Source organism: Narcine bancroftii, chromosome 3 (genome assembly GCF_036971445.1).
Source record: "Narcine bancroftii isolate sNarBan1 chromosome 3, sNarBan1.hap1, whole genome shotgun sequence".
Taxonomy (NCBI): domain Eukaryota; kingdom Metazoa; phylum Chordata; class Chondrichthyes; order Torpediniformes; family Narcinidae; genus Narcine; species Narcine bancroftii.
Window position 1 is genome coordinate 53,173,951 of NC_091471.1, and position 18,884 is coordinate 53,192,834.

An 18,884-nucleotide genomic window follows, 5' to 3' on the forward strand; every position below is an offset into this window, starting at 1 on the left:
GTGTAGGGTTGATGGTAATAAGGTGTGTCTAGCTTACCACCACTCTCTTGCCTCACCAGAACATTATCTCCAGGCATGATGTCTGAGTACCTGGCCCCACGCTTCGAGTCTGCATACAGCTTTGCTGCTCCCTTCTTTTCAGCATCGTGGTCCCTCATCTCCTGGTCGTTCTGATTTCCTTTATTTCGGGCATTTTTGTGCGGATTTTCCTCCCGAAAAGTACTTCTGCAGGACTTTTTCCTGTGGTTGCATGAGGCATTGCCTGATAGACAGCTACATAGGATAGCAATGCTTCTCTCCAGTTCTGTCCTTCTGCATGAGCAATCCGTAATCATTTTTCGATGGACTGATTTTTGTCTCTCTACTTCCCCATTGGTTTGCGGCCATTTAGGAGTTACTTTATGATGGTGGTTACCTGTGGTCCTCATGTTTTAGCAAATGTCTCTGAAATGAACTGTGGACCATTGTCAGAGTATAGCGTAACAGGCAATCCATATCTCGTGAAGATCTCTGCCAATGCTTGTATTGTTTTTTCAGTGGTCGTTGACCTCATCACAGAGTACTCATAGGGATTACTGTAGATTAATCTACCACTACCATGATTGACTCACCAGTTGGTAAAGGTCCGAGAAAACCAACAGCTACGTCGATCCACGGTCCTGTCAGGAGTTGCGTACTCCGGATCGGCTCTGGAGGATTACTCCTACTTGTGAGTTGACACCCATGGCAGGTTTTGACGAATTTCTCTGCGTCTTTATCACAACTGGCCACCATACTTTACTCCTGAGGTCTTGCTTGGTACCAACAATACCTAGGTGTCCTTCATGAGCTAATGATACGATCTTCGGTCTCAACCTCTGAGGTATCACCAGTCTACACCCCCTCAATACACACTGCCCGATGCAACAAAGTTCGTCTCTAATGGGAATATATGCCTTGTGAATGCACTTGTCCCATTGTCCACTTTGGATACATTCTCTAACTTTCATGAGTTCTGGATCATGTTCGGACTCTCTCTCGACTTCCCTCGCTGTCACAGCTTCCGGTGTCGACTGAATAGCTACGAAGCATACAAAGCTCTCTGCTTCTGTCCCCAATTCTGACTTGGATTATGGGTATCCATCTTTCAACAATCTGGACAGCGGATCAGCAATGTTTGCTTTCCCAGCAATGTGAACTACTCTGTACTTGTACGTTTGGAGTCTGAGCACCCATTGTTCTATCCTGGCACACGGTTTGGACCTGGCGGCATAGATCACCTCCAATGGTTTATGGTCCTTGATGAGTTCAAATTCAATGCCATACAAATATGCATGGAATCTCTCGCAGGCCCATACAAGTCCGAGTGCTTCTTTCTCTGTCTGAGAATATCTCCTTTCCACATCTGTCAAAGATCTGCTGGTATAGGCAATGATTCTTGGTCCCACATCACGCATCTGGACCAACATGGCTCCTAAACCAACAGGACTAGCATCTGCTATGACTTTGGTTGGTGCAGCCGGATCATAATACCCAAGAGTATTGGCATTCGTCAGACTTTGTTTCAGAGCTGTGAATGCTTCCTTCTGCTCAGGGCCAAAATGGAATGGTACACCTTTCCTGGTTAGTTTCCTCAGTGGTTCTGCCAGTGTAGCAAAGTTAGGGATGAACTTTGTGCAATAATTAACCAATCCCAAGAAGCTCCTCACCTCCGTTGCATTCTGGGGTTCACGTGCATCGGCAACAGCTTTCACCTTGGCATCAGCTGGGTTCAGTCCTTCCCGTGTAAGCCTGTGTCCCATGAAGTCCATCTCTGAGACACCAAACTGGCACTTGCCTCCATTCACAGTAAGGCCTGCCCCCTGTAGTCTGAATAGCACACTCCTCAACTGTCTGTCATGCTCTTCCTTTGTAGCCGCATGGACTATGATGTCATCAGAAATGTTGGCAACTCCAGGAATGCCTTGAATCACTCGATGGATTTCGTACTGGTAGATCTCAGGAGCTGCATTGATGCCGAACGATAGTCTCTTGTACCGGTACAATCCACAGTGAGTCACAAATGTTGTCACGTCCCTGGATTCTGGGTCCAGCTCTAATTGATGATAGCCCCATTTTAAATCAATTTTTGAGAACACCTGACTGGTAGTTATCTCCTGAAGTACTTCCTCCACTGTCGGAATGGGGTGTTGTTCTTGAATTATAGCTTCATTGGCCATCCTCATATCAACACATAGTCTTATGTCACCATTTGGTTTGGGCACGGTCACTACTTGTGTTGAATGTTCTACAGGTTCAATAATGTCTTGCTCGATCAACTCTTTGATTTTGGCCTCGACTTTCCCACGAAGTCCAAATGGAGTTCTGCGCACTGGTTGCGCCTTGGGTTTGACCGTTTTGTCCACTGCTAGCTTTAGTTGTCGACCTTTCAGCTTTCCTACTCCTTGGAAAACTGCGGGGAATTCTTGCTTTAGTTGTCGACCTTTCATCTTTCCTACTCCCTGGAAAACTGCGGGGAATTCTTGCTTTAGTTGTCGACCTTTCAGCTTTCCTACTCCCTGGAAAACTGCGGGGAATTCTTGCTTTAGTTGTCGACCTTTCATCTTTCCTACTCCCTGGAAAACTGCGGGGAATTCTTGCTTCATATCCTTGTATGACTGAACTGAATTGACACGAGCTCCAATATGAAGTATTGCCAGGTCTTGCGCCGTGCGTCTACTCTGCTTCAACAAACTCTGCTTCGGTGTACTTGTCACCAGCTTCAACAGTCGCAGTGAAACATCCAATGATTTGCAATGGCTTGGTTACTGTGTATGGATACAGTTTCTTTGAACACTCCTTTGATGTACAAATGATCTTTTTTCTTTTCAATTTCTCCCATAAGTGTCGGTCAATTACATTACTGTCACTGCCTGAGTCTACAATGACCGGAACTGTCTCACCACCAATTATCACTGGGACCTTCTCATGATGTACATCATTCAATGTAAACTGATAGTATTTCTGCCTATCCTGGTTGTCATCATCATCGTCACTTTCTGGGTCACCTTCTATATGCCTTTCTTTCCAGGATACTTTCCTTTCCCCCAAGCTTTGCCCTTAGAAGCTGTACTCTTCCCATTCTGGTTTGCATTTGACTTGCTCTTGCACTTCTTTGCAAAGTGGTCCTTACCGCCACACTTTCTACAAACTTTGCCTTTTGCTGGGCAGCATGGGTCTTTTCCAAAATGACCTCTGTTTCCACATCTGTAACACTCCAAGTCATGTGTCGGCATATTTCTTGGCTGGCTATGGCTACGCAAGAGCCTGTTTACTTGTTGACCAACTTTGTCTTTACTGGGCTGGCTTGAGTTGTCTTTCAGTTTCATGGTATGAAATTGCCCCTCAACAGCCACTAATGCAGCAGCCATTGTTAAAGCATTGGTAAGTTTCAACTCACCCCCTTTTTCCAGCAGTTGCCTTCTGAGTTTGTCTAATCTGCAGTGCTGCACAACTTGATCCAATAACTGGTTGTCCAAATCAGCTACCACGTAATTGCATCCCACAGCCAGTTGCCGCAATCTCGTCAAGTACTGGGCAACCGTTTCTCCATCTTCTTGTTTTGTTTTGCGAAACAAATGGCGTTGAAATGTAGCATTCGGTGTCACCACATAGTGTGCATTCAATGCATCTACAGCTTTCTGGTATTCCTCCTTCCTTCCAGTATTCAAAAGCGTCTTAAAAGTTTCCCGAACTGCGGGACCTGCGGTGAAGAGAAGTAACGCCCTCCGCTGCGCTTTCTGTTCCGCCGTACTGCTATCAAGAAATAGGCCACGACTGTCGGCGTAGGCTTCAAATACTTCCAGCCATGCCTTCCACTTCACACTCACAGTGCTTGCATCACCCGTCGGGTCAAAATGAGGAACACCTCGAAGTGCTAGAAATTCAGCTCCTGTGACTGCCATGAAGAAACCTTCCAGCTCAAAGCCACCGATTCAAAATCCAAAATGTTTATCACATTTAAAATCCAAAATGTTTATCCTCGTCGCCAATGTCACATTTGTGGCCTGAAATGTGAAATTAATAACACTATCACCACATGTTTTACCAGTTGAACATCTCAGTGTCTTTATTTTCCTGCTTCCCTTATTTCATCATCTTGCACCTTTCACCTCCAGTGCATACCATCTGACTTCAGGTCAGGTTAATACATATCATGCATATTCATTATCATGACACATGCTAAAACATTCTGGAATTTGACCCTAGGGAGGCCAGATCACCGGCCCAACTCCTGGACTCCATCACGCTCTTGGATAATGAGTTCGCCAGGGTTTTGGCAGAATTTCCCTTGATAGTAACACCACAATTCACTTCAATAATGCCAAAGCACTGGGTGCAGCACCACATACTGGCTGAATGCTCGAGCATGCAGGCTCCCTCCAAACAAGCTCCATCTCGCCAAGGAGGAGATGATGGAGGAGATGAGAATTGTTCAGCGGCTTGATAGCTCCTGAGCCTCACCACTGCATATGGTGTCCAAGGCAGCAGGCAGATGGGAGACCTTGTGGTTGAATGAGGTTATCACACCAGATCACTACCCTGTGCTGCATATACAAGACTTCACGTCTAACTTCCATGAAGTCGCATCTTCTCAAAGGTGGACTTTCTCAGAGGATATCATCAGATCCCTGTCCACCCAGTTGACATTCCCACGACACTCCTTATTACACGCTTTGGCCTTTTTGAGTTCCGGAGGATGTGTTTTGGGCTCAAGAATGTGGTACAGACCTTTCAGTGGTTAATGGACAAGGTAGAAGACAATCTGGACTTTGCCTTTAAAGTTATCTAGACAACATATTTATTGCCAGTCGCAGCTGCAAGGAACATTTGTCCCACCTGCATTTAAGTGAATTCGGTCTGTCCATCAACTCAGCCAAGTGTTACTTGGGATGAGGAATCGTCAGCTGCATTCGAGAAGACCAAGGACGCCTTGGCTAATGCCATGTTGCTGGTCCACCCAAGAATGAATGTCCCAATGACCTTAACAATGAATGCATCCAGTACAGCGGTCAGAAGAGTGTTTGAACAACACATGGAAGGGCATTGGAAGTCATTGGCTTTCTTCAGCAGGCACCTGAGGCCACCTGAACTCAAGTACAGTGCATTTGATTGGGAGCTGTTGGCACTGTATCTTGCTATCTAGCATTTCAGATACTTCCTAGAAGGCAGGCATTTCACAGCCTTTATACGGACCACAAGCTGCTACCATTTGCTTTCACTAAAGTGTCGGACCGCTGGTCGGCTGGTCAACAGAGGCATCTGTCGTATATTTCGGAATTCACGACAGCCATTGAGCACATCATGGGGAAGGCCAACGTTGTAGCAGATGCGCTATAACATCTAGTCTGTGTAGGCCCTTTCCCAAGGTGTGGACTATGATGCACTCATGGAAGCACAACAAGCAGGTGACAAAATCCCATGTTACAGAACAGCAGCCTAGGGGCTGCAGCTGGAAGACATCCTGGAGGGCCCAGGGGAGCAGAAGCTCCTGTGCAACATATCTACGGGTCAACCTCGTCCAATTATTCGGGTTTTTGATGCACATCAATCAATCAGGATGACAGTCCAGATGGTAGCCAGCAGGTTCATGTGGCCTGGCCTTTGGAAGCAGGAATTGAATGAAGACATGTACGCATTGTCAGATATTCAAGGTCTAGCAGCACACAAAAGCCCCGCTACAGTCTTTCAAGCTGGCATGTTGGAGGTTTGACCACATACATGTGGACATTGTTTGGGCCCTTGCTGGTGTCACATGGGGCCTGGTTCCTGCTCACCATGGTGGATTGATTCACAAGATGGCCAGAGGCCATTCTGCTCATGGACACAACTACAGAAACGTGTATGGGTAGCGTGGTTTTGACTACTGGGACACATTGCATCCAACAGGGGTGCCCAGTTCGCCTATGGTCAGCATTGGCCAGCCTGCTGGGAACCTAGCTGCACAACATGACTGCATCCCACCTGGAGTCTTACAGGGTGGTGGAAAGGCTCCACAGGCCTATGGTATGTCTAAAAGGACCTAACTGGGTGGATAATCTGCCTTGTGTTCTGTTGGGAATTCTGCTCAACAGTGCGCCCCTTGTGGTACCAGGAGAATTAGTGCCAGTCCCACAGGGGTAGGAGGAGGCTCCGTAGCAGTCCTAGGGAAACTCTGCAAGAGGCTGGGCACCTTGACACCCGTGCCAACATCGCAACATGGTCAGACTAGGACCTACATGCCTAGGGGCATCTGAGACCTGAAGGTTGTCTTAATACAGAGGGGAGCATGCTGGGCACCTTAACAGTGGACATACAAGGGACCTTTCAAAGTGGTGAGGCATAATGGTTCCACATGCATTTTAGACAGAGGAGGGAGAGAAGAAGCCTTTACCATAGACCGACTCAAACGGGCCCATCTGGATTTGGTCCAACCAGTCGAGGTTCAGGCACCATGGCGCAGGGCCAGAGTGCCAAAACAGAGATAGATATAGGCTTTGGATGCCTGGAGTGGGATTGCTGGTTCTGGGATGGGGGTTCATGTGGCGATCCATTTACGAGCAAGTGAACTGACACCCAAAATGGTGGATGCACTGCTACAAGCGCGGGAAGATGCCTGCACACGGGATGACATCACTTCCGGCTCTAGTGACAGGAATGGAAGTGTAAAGCACAGGTTAAAGGCCTGAAGGAATCAATTTTTAACTCAGCTCTACAATGTGTACATCTTTCTTTCATAGCTCAGTGAGTAGTACTTTGCTACGTCACCGTCAGGGCAAGGACATTTTATGTTTTTTTAAAGGGGAAAGATCACTATTATTTTTACAACCAAAATGGTTTCAGTATTAAACAATATTTGTTTGAAAAATCAATATGGATAGAATGTTAAAATTTATTAGAATTAATGTCAATGGGATAAACAAGCTGGTGAAGAAGAGTTGGGTCTTGGTGCATCTGGGAAAAGAAAATTAAAGGCAGATATAGTCTTTCTACAAGAAATGCATCTTACCAAATGGGAACATGCTAAATTTAAAAGATAATGGGTGGGACAAGTAATATCATCTTAATTTGGCTCAAAAGCAAGAGGAGTAGTGATTCTAATTAATAAAGATATGCCAATAATAGTAGAAGAGACACTGACCAAGTCAGATGGTTTGTAATGGCAAATTGTAAAATTTACACAGAATCATGGATTTTTATGAATATCTATGCACCAAATTATGATGATGAAGCCATTATGAAAGATTAAGAAGAACAGCAGAGGGAAGACAAAATATATTGGTTGGAAGACACTTTAATCTCTGTTTCAAACCAATACTGGATAAATCAGCCAGAACAGTGACAAGGGCAAAAGCTGCAAAAACACTATCGTTTATGAAGGATTTAAATTTCATTGATATATGGAGGTAGCTTAACCCCTCAGAAAGAGACTACTCATTCCACTCAAGGGTACATGATTCACATACAAGGATTGATTTGTTCTTAATGTCTACCTAGTTAAAAAGTAGAGGTAACAACAGAATATCAGGCGAGACTTCAATCTGATCATTCACCATTAACTTTAACTATTGCAATAATGTATTGCAAGTTTATATAGGTGGCAGCTCAATGCCACACTGTTGAAAAGGAAGGACTTTTATGACTTTAATAAGAAACAGAACTATTTTGTGAAACAAATCTCTTGCCTACTGAAAATAGCTTGTTGATATGGGATAGGCTTAAAGCTTAACAAAAAGACAAATTATTTCCTATACAAAAAAACCTTAAGAGAGTACATTACATTTGTGAAACAAATCTCTTGCCTACTGAAAATAGCTTGTTGATATGGGATAGGCTTAAAGCTTAACAAAAAGACAAATTATTTCCTATACAAAAAAACCTTAAGAGAGTACATTACAGAACTAGATGGTTTTGAGAAAGATATAGCAAAATTAGAAAAAATAATACCAGAGAAAAGGTCACAAGAAAAATATAGACTGTTATAGAATTAAAAAAAAAATAAATATAACAGATTACAAACATATAGATTGGGGAAAAATATTAAAAACTAAGTAAAATTATTATGAATTAGGGGAGCAGGTGCACAAAGTCTTGGCAGTTAAAGGCAGAGGAGACTTCTAGAATGATAAATGCAATAAAAACATAGATTGATATTATAACACATAATCAAAAAGAAATAAATAATGCTTTTAGACATTATCATGCAAAACTATATAAATCAGAACTTTTAGGAGTTAAAATTGAGATGGTCAAATTTTTAACATACGTTGAACTTCAAAAATTAGAAGATGGAGAATGAATTGATTTAGCCACCTCCTTCACGAGAGAAGAAATTGAGAAAGCCTTGGGTAATTTACAAGCTAACAAATCTCCAGGGGAGGATGTGTTTCCTCCTGAATTCTATGAACAATTTAAAGATTTATTGATACCTCCTATGATGGATGTATTGCACTGAGAGGTGTAGCCCCAGACCTTCACAGAATATTTTTCAGCTGCTATAATTACAGTCTACCGAAGAAAGGTAGAGACCCATTGAAAACTTCATTATATAGACCCAATGAAAACTTCATTATATAGACCCATATCACTTCTAAATGCAGATTATAAAATATTGGCAAAGGCATTAGCTAATAGATTGGGACAATATTTACCACAGTTAATACATACTGTGGGATTTGTTGAAGGAAGACATTCATCAAATAGTCTCAGTAGACTGATTTTTCCATATGTATTTATATTAAATAATGTTGAATCCAAGCATAACTATCTCTTTAGATGTAGAAAAAGCATTTGATTTATTTAAAATATTGGAAAAATTTGGTATAGGCAGAAAATTTATAAACTGGATTAGAACTCTTTACCATAAACCACAAGCCAGAATAATAACCAACAATCAGATGTCAGCAGTTTTCCCCTTGACTAGGTCAAGTATTCAAGAGTGTCCTCTGTCTCCAGCACTTTTATCTATTGAACTACTGGCAGAGATTATAAGGAGAGATTTGGACTTTAAGGGCTTCAAAGTTGGACAGGAAGAACATAAAATTTGTTTATATATGTCTGACCTGGCTGAATCCTTGATTAAAATTACAAACAACTTTAGAAAAATATGTAAGAATATCAGGTAATGAAATAAATATGAATGATTTTGATTATGAAATATATAAAAAGGTAATAGATTTAAATGGAAGATAGATGGAATCAAATATTTAGGAATAACAACAGATAATAACTTGCAAAATTTATATAAATTTAATTACACTCATCTTAGAAAAAATTGAGAGATTTTCAAAAACGGAAAGACCTGCTGATTCCTCTACTGGGAAGCATAAATTGTAGTAAAATGAAGATGATGCCAAGATTACGGTATCTTTTTCCAATTGTTGCCTATTGTATTACCTAAAAAATTCTTTAAATTATTGAATAATTAAACAAGGCAATTCCAATGGAATAACAAAGTGCCAAGAATTTCATTGGAAAAAGCTAACATGGGACTCTAGGTTGGGAGAACTTAGGCTTCCAGGCTTTAAGAAATATTATTTATCTGTACAAGCAAGATTTTTAATCATCATTTTTGAAGAAGACAGTCCCCCTTCTTGGATTCAAATGCGATTGAATTCAATAGAAGAAACAGTGAAGAACCTTATTTATAAATGGAATGTTAAGTTTCTAACAAGAAAAATGGATAACCCTATGATTAGAATATGACAAGAAATTATGAGTGCATTGGGGAAAAAAAACAGGTATATCATTAAGAACTCCATTATGTAAAAATGTACTGTTAAGGAATAAGTTAATAAGTTAATAAAATTATGATAAAATATATCTTAAAAGGGTAAGATTGTGAGGTTTAGTTATCAGGTCACATTTCACAAACAAACACATCATCTGCCATGCAAGGGTAAACTTTGTGTCTACAATTGGCTTTGCAGAGACGATAGGAATTGCTTGTGAGAGTTTCTCAAGTAGTTGTGAATGGACTAGCATGTTTGAACAGCATCCAGGCTCAAGATCTGAAAAATCTTTTGCTGCTAAACTGGTTCCAGTTTTAAATTTCTGGTTGAAGTTTGTTGTCCTAAGAGGGGCCATGTGGTTTTGCAAACAGAAAAAACATCCATTCTTTGGGAGAGTATTCTGTAGCAGTTTGTGGTAAAGGCTACAAGTTGGCAGACCTGCTGAACAACCCCATTTCAAGATGGGTTTTGTGTTCTGAGTTCAGCCTATTCTAAATCTCTGTAGTCCATTAGAGGTTGTGGCTGGTTATAGTGTTTCTCCTGGAGTAGGGGAAAAGGAAGAACTTTATGGTAACATGGAAGAAGAGGTTATCTTTTGGAAGAACCCAAGAGAGGGTAAGTTTCTTCAGTAAAACACTTCAATTGATGATTAAAAGGGATCAGTTTGTGTGTCCAATGAACAACGTATTTCTCTCTGAAACCATCAAAACCTTCCTGAGCAGTAACAACTTATGTTAAAGCACCAGAGCACAGTATGGAAGATTGCCTGATACCTGTGAACTTGGAGAAGTGAAAAATGAATTACTAGACAGTGAAAAAGAACTTTCCTGAACATACAAGCATTACATACACCTGTGCTTAGAATCAGAAAGGGGTTGTTGGTTTAAGTTAATAGTAATAAGTGAAGTATTGATATTATTATGTATTTTTAAAAAAATTGTTTAAATAACCATTGTCTTGATGAATTTCTGTTGCTGCTGGGTTTTGAGTCCTTTGGGTTCATATCAATACTACTGCCCATCTGGTTAACAAAATATTGAATTCATGGTATGATAAAGGAATAAGATATATTGATGATTGTTATGTGAAAGGATCTCGTGTGACTTTTGAACAATTAAGATTGGACTTTTTGTTTTCTCTAGCTATATCTTTCCTAAGAGAAAAAACTTGGTCCCACTTGAAATTAGTGAAATGGAATGAACGATTTGGCTGGGTAATACACCTAAATTTATAACTAAGATGTACTATACTCTCCAGAATGAAAAAGTGCAAAACCAGGTTTACAGAGAGAGAGATGGGAGTCGGATTTAGGTGTTGCAATAATGGAAAGATGATGGTCTGATTGGTGTTTGGATAGCATGACATCACTTATAAATGTAAGATGCGTATTAGTGCAATATAATTTTCTACATCAATTGTATCTCACACCACAGAGTTTGCATAAATCAAAATCTGAAATATCAGAAATGTGTTTTAGGTGTCGGATAGAAATAGGAATGTTCTTGCATGCTACGTGGTCATGTGTGAAAGTGAGACCTTTCTGGCAGGATATTACTGAAATATTAACAAGAATAAAAGGGGTGATCCAGAGGTTTATCTATGGGCAAATAAACTGACTACATCCCACATTTTATTTGTTAAAATAGCCTTAGCAGTGGCTAAAAAATGCATTACTTGGAAATCCAACTCCCCTCTATATTTAGCACGATGGACTGCTGAGATGAATAGATGTAAACCTATGGCAAAAATTACATACAACTTAAAGAACAAATATGACATTTATTAAGATATGGCAGCCATATTTGAGCCATAGGGGCTCAACTGAAATTATAAACATAATAATAAAAAGATAATGAATGCTGGTAAAGTATGAATGCAGATGACTTCCCCCATATAGAATTCTTGATGATCAATAATAATGTGAGCCCTGAAGTTGTGTGGATTTGTATTGTGTGGGGTTGTTTTGTGTAAAGACTTTTTCGATGTATATTCATGGGAAAAATCAAAAATAAAATCATTATTAAAAAAAATACAGAGAGTTGAAAGCTTACAGCAATATTGTTAAATATGTGCAATCACTTAATGATGGAATTGGAGTGTTATTGGTTGCTTGCCCTTTGCAAATATGATATAACATGAATATTACTTCAATAGCCAGCATCAGCTGTGTCCATATTTCCATAGTTTTATTTCCACTATAAAAAGCGGCTGATATAAATACCCTTTTGGAGAGAGACATGGAATTATAATCAAGTGACAATATTAATTTCATTATTGCTGTATTAACAAGTTTCATATTCCTCAATGGGTCAGCATATTTAATGTAATCAAAGGGCAAATTGCTGATTATAAGATAACATTACTGAGTCCCTTAAACTAGAACTGGAATCAGAATCATTTTACAAGCAGCAAATGATGCCACCTGATACCACTTGCATCTGCCAGATACCAGATGCTAGGTATCTAATATCCTCTATCTTAATCTCAAACAGCGGTGCATGATCTGCAGTCCGGCAGCTCACTTCGAATGAAACAGCTCAGCATACGCAGTGACTTCCAATTACCATTTTAATTTTAGTTTTTTTTTAAAAAAAGGAATTAATGGCACTTTAGCTTTACTGAAATCTCTACTGTCTGTGGCCCTTGAGATAATAAAGTGAAATCCTTTTGTAAATTAAAAATTTGGCATGCTTATTTGGTCCTGAAAAAATGTCACTAGATGGGAAAGGTGTTTTTTTTTAAAACTTCCGCTGTCTGTCAGAAGCCAACTCCCTTATCCCTTTCTTGCTTGCACATGGGAATTAACATTGAATGGTTTTATTTGTTACTGCCTTCCTTTCTGTGGCAGACTGACACAATTGGAGACAGAAATTTCATTTACATAGGCTAATTAATTCTACGTGAGAGCTCACTGTCATTTTATTGTCAAATGAGGTAGAAAGTCCACAATGGATACCCTGCTCAATGGAATTTTACATGCAATAAAGAAAGACCCGAAATAGTCCTGTGGTTCCCACAATCCATCTGGATCTCTGCAGTGCTGATTTCACCCCCCCCCCAACTTCTTCCAATCTCATGATCCTGCCAACAATGTGCCCACCCACTTCCAACTCTGTATCTCTCTGTGGAATTGACTGTTAGAAACCAGCTAGAGGCTATTTAGCTTCTAAAGGTTTTTCTGGGGGCATGAACCCCTGCTGGAATTAAAATTAGCATCCATTCAAAGGGTGTTCTGCAGAGGTAAACGGGCACATTGGCCACATGTTCCTTAACAGAAACTAAAATTGTGACCATGAAGATTTGTGGAAAGAAATTTAAAGGTTGGTGCTGTCACCTCCCACCTTCTGTCCATTGACTTCACTGGATGGTGATGTTTCTAACATTTTTAGTTTGTTATTCAAAAGTAGATCTCTAATTATTTAACTTTTGGACAAAATGATGCCGAATGAGATCTAATTTAAGATTAGTTCAGTGGTTCTCAACCTTTTTCTTTCCATTCACACATAATTTTAAGTAATCCCTATGGCATCGATGGGTGCTCTGTGATTAGTAAGGGATTATTTAAGGTGGTATGCGAGTGAAAAGAAGAAGGTTGAGAGAGTGCAGAGAAGATTTACAAAAATTTTGCCTGGGTTTCAGCATCTGGAACACTAGGAAAGAATGAGCAAATTAGGTCTTTATTCTTTGGAAGGCTGAGAGGGGATTTGATAGAGGTGTTTAAGATAATGAGAGGGATAGATAGAGAGTTAATGTGGAAAGGCTTTACCCATTGAGAGTAGGAGAGATGGATACAAGAGGTAATGGGTTGAGAGTTGACGGGCAAAGGTTTAGGAGTAACATAAGGGGGAACTTCTTTAGTCGGAGAATGGTTACTGTGTAGAATAGGCTTCCGGGAAAGGTGGTGGAGGCATTTAAGAAAGTGTTGGGTGAGTATATGGATGGGAGGGGGATGGAGGGATATGCACAGGGTGCTGGTAGGTGGGATTAGCGGAGGGTACTTGGATCAGAGCGGACTAGAAGGGCCAAATTGGCCTATTTCCGTGGTGTAATTGTGATACAGTTATATGGTTGAGAATCACCGTTCTAATGCATTTCAGAAAGGATGCCCTTTATTTTCTATTCTCCTTGCATAAATTTTTTCCCCCGGTCCTTTCAGTCCAATGTGTGTCAGTTTGGTGAGTTACTCAGCCAAAAAAAAGGGTTTTGCAGTCAAACTCTTTCCCAACTTTTCTTGCCTTTTAACTGTTTGAAATGGATATTCAGGGGCCATATTTGGTTTGTTTATCCCAAACACTGATATCAATGTTAACTTGGATAGAAAAGACATTCCATATTAGTACCCTTTATCTTTGTGGCTAATATGAGACGGGCAAGCCATGAACAGATTCTTTAAAAAAATATATTTTACGAGCCTGCCAGAAACTGTCTATTTGGACATACTCCCTACTCTAACTTCTAATTCCTTTGGTTATGGGAATTCTAATTTTGCTTTTCTCTCTAAGGTAATGACCCAGCTGCCTTTTGGATATCAAATTCTGGCCAATGGGGGAATGCATTCCAAATGCCTCTTAATGGTGCATTCTGCTGAAATGACATACAAGGGCAGAATATTAACAGATGTGGTCTGCAAGATAACTGGAACTCTCAACTGCACAAATATAATCATTTTACCAGGCGGAGTTGGGAAAACATTGACCTCTAACGCTGCACATAATCAATGTACTATTCACTAGATAGGGCATCAGCTTTGGGGTTTATTGATAAGGCAGGAGGCATTTGTTTAATTTCCCGAAGAGATTTTAGTCCACAGATTCTCCCTGGCTGAATTGGTTATTAAAATATCCAAATAGAACTGTTACTCGCAAGTCTGCTTTTGCTCAGCAGTCATTTCCCTTGATGGGTTATGGTAAATTTGAGTATCTGACTCCTGTTGATGAAATGGCTGGTCTCTGCGAATAAAAAGGTGATAAAAGAATTCAGATATCGAGTGCTTTATTACATAGAATCTTAGTAGAATGCAGTCCAGTTAAAGAAATTTATCACTTTCACCATCTCTCACAGGCCAACAACCCCTCCCTTAGGACTAATTACGTTTGGTTAATTTTGATGGTGTAGTACATTTGAAAACTGAATCCTGAAAAAAGAAATGCATTATTTTGAGCTCTGTTATTACCTGGTGGATAGAGGAAACCTCAGAACCCAAGGTTTGGAGCAGAAGGAAGTCATCCTTGTTTGTTTTTCTCATCAGGTCAGGAGAAACGTGTCTTTTATAACAATGTTCCTTGTAAGTCTTTGAGTACTGTAAAAGGAAAAAAAAATACAGAGCAACAGGTGGCTGAGAATAAGTTTGAAGAATGCAACAAAGGAGTGCAGATGATATCATAAATCAAAAAAGTAACTTGAGCAAAGTCCTCGTGTCACTGAACCACAAGAGCCTATCGTAGCTTTGAATGTTGGGCAATTTTTTTTAAAATTGTGCTTTTCTTTCTTTCTTCCTTAGCTATCATTTATAAATCTCTTCAGAGTTCATATATTATTAATGTCCTCATAGTTGTACAACAAAGAGCATTAAGCTTTTGATTTTGCACAGTTGATTGTGAAATTAACTCATTTATGCAATTTATTCTCTGGATATGCAAATTCTAGGATGTGCTGAAAACCACCTTGAGAAAAGATTGCATCCCCAGGTACTCTTGAGGATCTCTGGTCCACGAGCATTCAAAATAGAGAAGGAGGGGAAGAACTCAAGCCTATGCTTGGAGAACACACGGAAGTCTTATGTAAATGGGTAGAAGGAGCATGCTACCCAGCAGTTTCCTGTCTCCACAAGATCTTCCAGCCTCATACGTGAAAGAGTCTCCAGCTTTCACATTGCCCTTATTAGGCACCTCACCAGTCATTAAATCAAAGAGGCAGGGACTCATCCTCAGTGAAGAAGAAATATTGTAGGAATGATCAGAGGTTTCTCTTTGCCTACTTTATTTAATTCTTTGGAATGGGCCATAAGATGCCTTTTTACGTTTGAGGTAGTGTATGAATTGTAATTGTTCTTCTGGAAATGACTCAAACGCACAACTGAATAACTTGCTGTAATTTGACTATGGAAGGTGGTGTTATTGGATTGATTCTGGGTAGAAGTGATTCATTTGATGGCTGGATTGCTTCATTGTATTCTGCCATTAACCATAGTTTATTCACTAGTGGAATTAAAGATAGAACATGGAAATAAAGAACAATACCATGTAGGAACAGATCCTTTGGCCCACAATGTCTGAGTTGAACACCATGCCAAATTAGAGATCTCCACATATCCCTCCATTGCCTTCATAATCATGTCCAGTTGGAAGCCTCTTAAACTGTACTACATATCTTCCACCACTGTCCCTGGCTGCAGTTCCAGATACCTCTGTGTTTAAAATCTGATATGGAAATAAATTGAACACAGGTTTTCTCCTTTTTTTTCCTCACCCTGTATAACACAGAAATATAAAAAAGCGATTAGGGTTATCTATATCATACTTTTCTTACTCTTTCTTGATTCCAAGCACTTTACAGAAATGCAAACTAAAAAATGGTACAGCCAAAATGCCTTGTCAATGATCTGGAACTAACATTGTCATTTTGATGAGATATTCTATCTTCCGTGATGCTAGGAGAACTAATATTCCTTAGGTCATCTCCTGTCTTCAAATCAGTGCCCTTGAATCTTGTGCATCTGCAGACGAGGACAAATGGATTCCCTCAGTTTAGCATCTGATATAAACCATCACAGCTCCGATAACGCTTGATTGTACACGATGAATTATCAGCCTATGTTACATGAGATGCACTGCAATTGGCAGGTCAAACTGGAGTTTATTGCCTTGATTAAAAGAAGACTCCCTGAACAATGCAGTATTCGTTTACCACTTAAAGGGCAGTTCACATCAGCCATTCTCAATGGGGGCCATACACCCACCCCCACTCCTTTGGGGCCACAGCACATTTAAGTTGTTGGCGGGGGGCAAGAACTGAAATCATAATATATTTTAAATGTTTTTTATGTGATTATGTATTTACTTCCTGGGTTCTACTCATTTTGGGGAATAAAGGACCATAAAAATGCTCTCTAAAGAATTTGGTAAGATTGTGACTAATGTGCCACTTAATTCCAAAGTTACGTTGGAGTTACTTAACTACTTTCAAACTTCTGAAAAGCCTGGCACTAATTTTAAACCTTTTAGTTTGAACTTCCCAACTTGTGGAAGTAGTTTCTAACCATTCTATTGTCTTACTTAATCAAAATATCTGGAAAGTTTGATGTGAGTACCTTTTTAATCTTCTAAATTGCAAGGAATAGAACCCTGGTTTATGTAATTATTCCTTGTACATCAATCCTCAACATGCAGATATTATTCTGGGAAATTTGCATTCAGAGTTCCTTATGGGCAATGTATCCTTCCCAACAAGTGAATCCCAGATATAGTTGTAGAACTCCAAGTGTCTGTTTGAATCACTGTAGTGTAACTCTTATCCATTTCCTATTGTGGTTTTTTTTTTACCTTATGATGACTGCCCTCATAGATATGGAGTTGTAGAGTTTTACAGAATGGACATAGACCCTTGAGCCCAACTTGTCCATGCTGAATGAATTGTCTACCCAAGATTTTCAGTCAGGTTATTTTATTCAATGTGAAATGCCTACTATCAATGTCAAACTATTGATTATGAAATCATTTGAAAACATAAACAAATGTTAATATAAAAAATAATTATGTGGAAATTGAGATTCAACATTAAAACAGCATGTTGTTGATGGATCAACATATATTTTATTCATAGATTCTCCACTGCAAAATTCGCATTGCATTTGAAGTCCAAGGGGAGGAAGGAGGAAAGCTCAGAAATGGCTCTAAGGGGTGGTGATCAGGACAGGTGGTCAGCCTTTGAATGGCATGAGGGAAAAAAGCTTTTCACTGTATCTTGAATCATGTGACAATAATTAAATTCATTTGATTAATTTTAAATTTACACTTGCTCCTTCTGGCCCATGTGCCTTTGTCGCCCAAAAGCACCTAGTATATGTGACCAAATAACCTAGTATGTCTTTGAAGCATGAGTCGAAACCAAAGGAAACCCAAATGTATATGGGGAGAATGGATAAAATCCTTCCAGACCATACCAATCCATATTCAGTCACTGGTGATGTGATAGTGTTAAACTAGCTGCTACACTAGGTATGTACTTTTCAGTACCAACCGCTCAGTCCAAGATTCCGCCCTGCTCCAGCTCCCTCAACAGCCCCTAAGGCTAGAGCTGGATGAGGTTCCCACCCTGGATGAGACATATAAGGCAATCGAACAACTGAAAAGTGGCAAAGCAGCAGGTATGGATGGAATCCCCCCAGAAGTCTGGAAGGCTGGCGGCAAAACTCTGCATGCCAAACTGCATGAGTTTTTCAAGCTTTGTTGGGACCAAGGTAAACTGCCTCAGGATCTTCGTGATGCCACCATCATCACCCTGTACAAAAACAAAGGCGAGAAATCAGACTGCTCAAACTACAGGGGAATCACGTTGCTCTCCATTGCAGGCAAAATCTTCGCTAGGATTCTACTAAATAGAATAATACCTAGTGTCGCCGAGAATATTCTCCCAGAATCACAGTGCGGCTTTCGCGCAAACAGAGGAACCAGTGACATGGTCTTTGCCCTCAGACAGCTCCAAGAAAAGTGCAGAGAACAAAACAAAGGACTCTACATCACCTTTGTTGACCTCACCAAAGCCTTCGACACCGTGAGCAGGAAAGGGCTTTGGCAAATACTAGAGCGCATCGGATGTCCCCCAAAGTTCCTCAACATGATTATCCAACTGCACGAAAACCAACAAGGTCGGGTCAGATACAGCAATGAGCTCTCTGAACCCTTCTCCATTAACAATGGCGTGAAGCAAGGCTGTGTTCTCGCACCAACCCTCTTTTCAATCTTCTTCAGCATGATGCTGAACCAAGCCATGAAAGACCCCAACAATGAAGACGCTGTTTACATCCGGTACCGCACGGATGGCAGTCTCTTCAATCTGAGGCGCCTGCAAGCTCACACCAAGACACAAGAGAAACTTGTCCGTGAACTACTCTTTGCAGATGATGCCGCTTTAGTTGCCCATTCAGAGCCAGCTCTT

General features: G+C 40.4%; 1 protein-coding gene and 1 long non-coding RNA gene across 2 annotated transcripts in view; one reads left to right on the top strand and one right to left on the bottom strand.

Annotated features, from left to right (window-relative positions):
- The window catches only part of LOC138756681 (AT-rich interactive domain-containing protein 3A-like), a 612,036-nt gene that overhangs the window by 39,385 nt on the left and 553,767 nt on the right, over positions 1–18,884 (top strand).
- The window catches only part of LOC138757183 (uncharacterized), a 29,599-nt gene continuing 25,187 nt past the window's right edge, over positions 14,473–18,884 (bottom strand). Inside the window, exons 3-6 of the long non-coding RNA XR_011353406.1 lie at positions 16,341–16,443; positions 15,968–16,197; positions 14,902–15,027; positions 14,473–14,677 (exon numbers count right to left, since the gene is read on the bottom strand). This is a non-coding gene — a long non-coding RNA (uncharacterized lncRNA). The remainder of the gene's footprint in view (positions 14,678–14,901; positions 15,028–15,967; positions 16,198–16,340; positions 16,444–18,884) is intronic.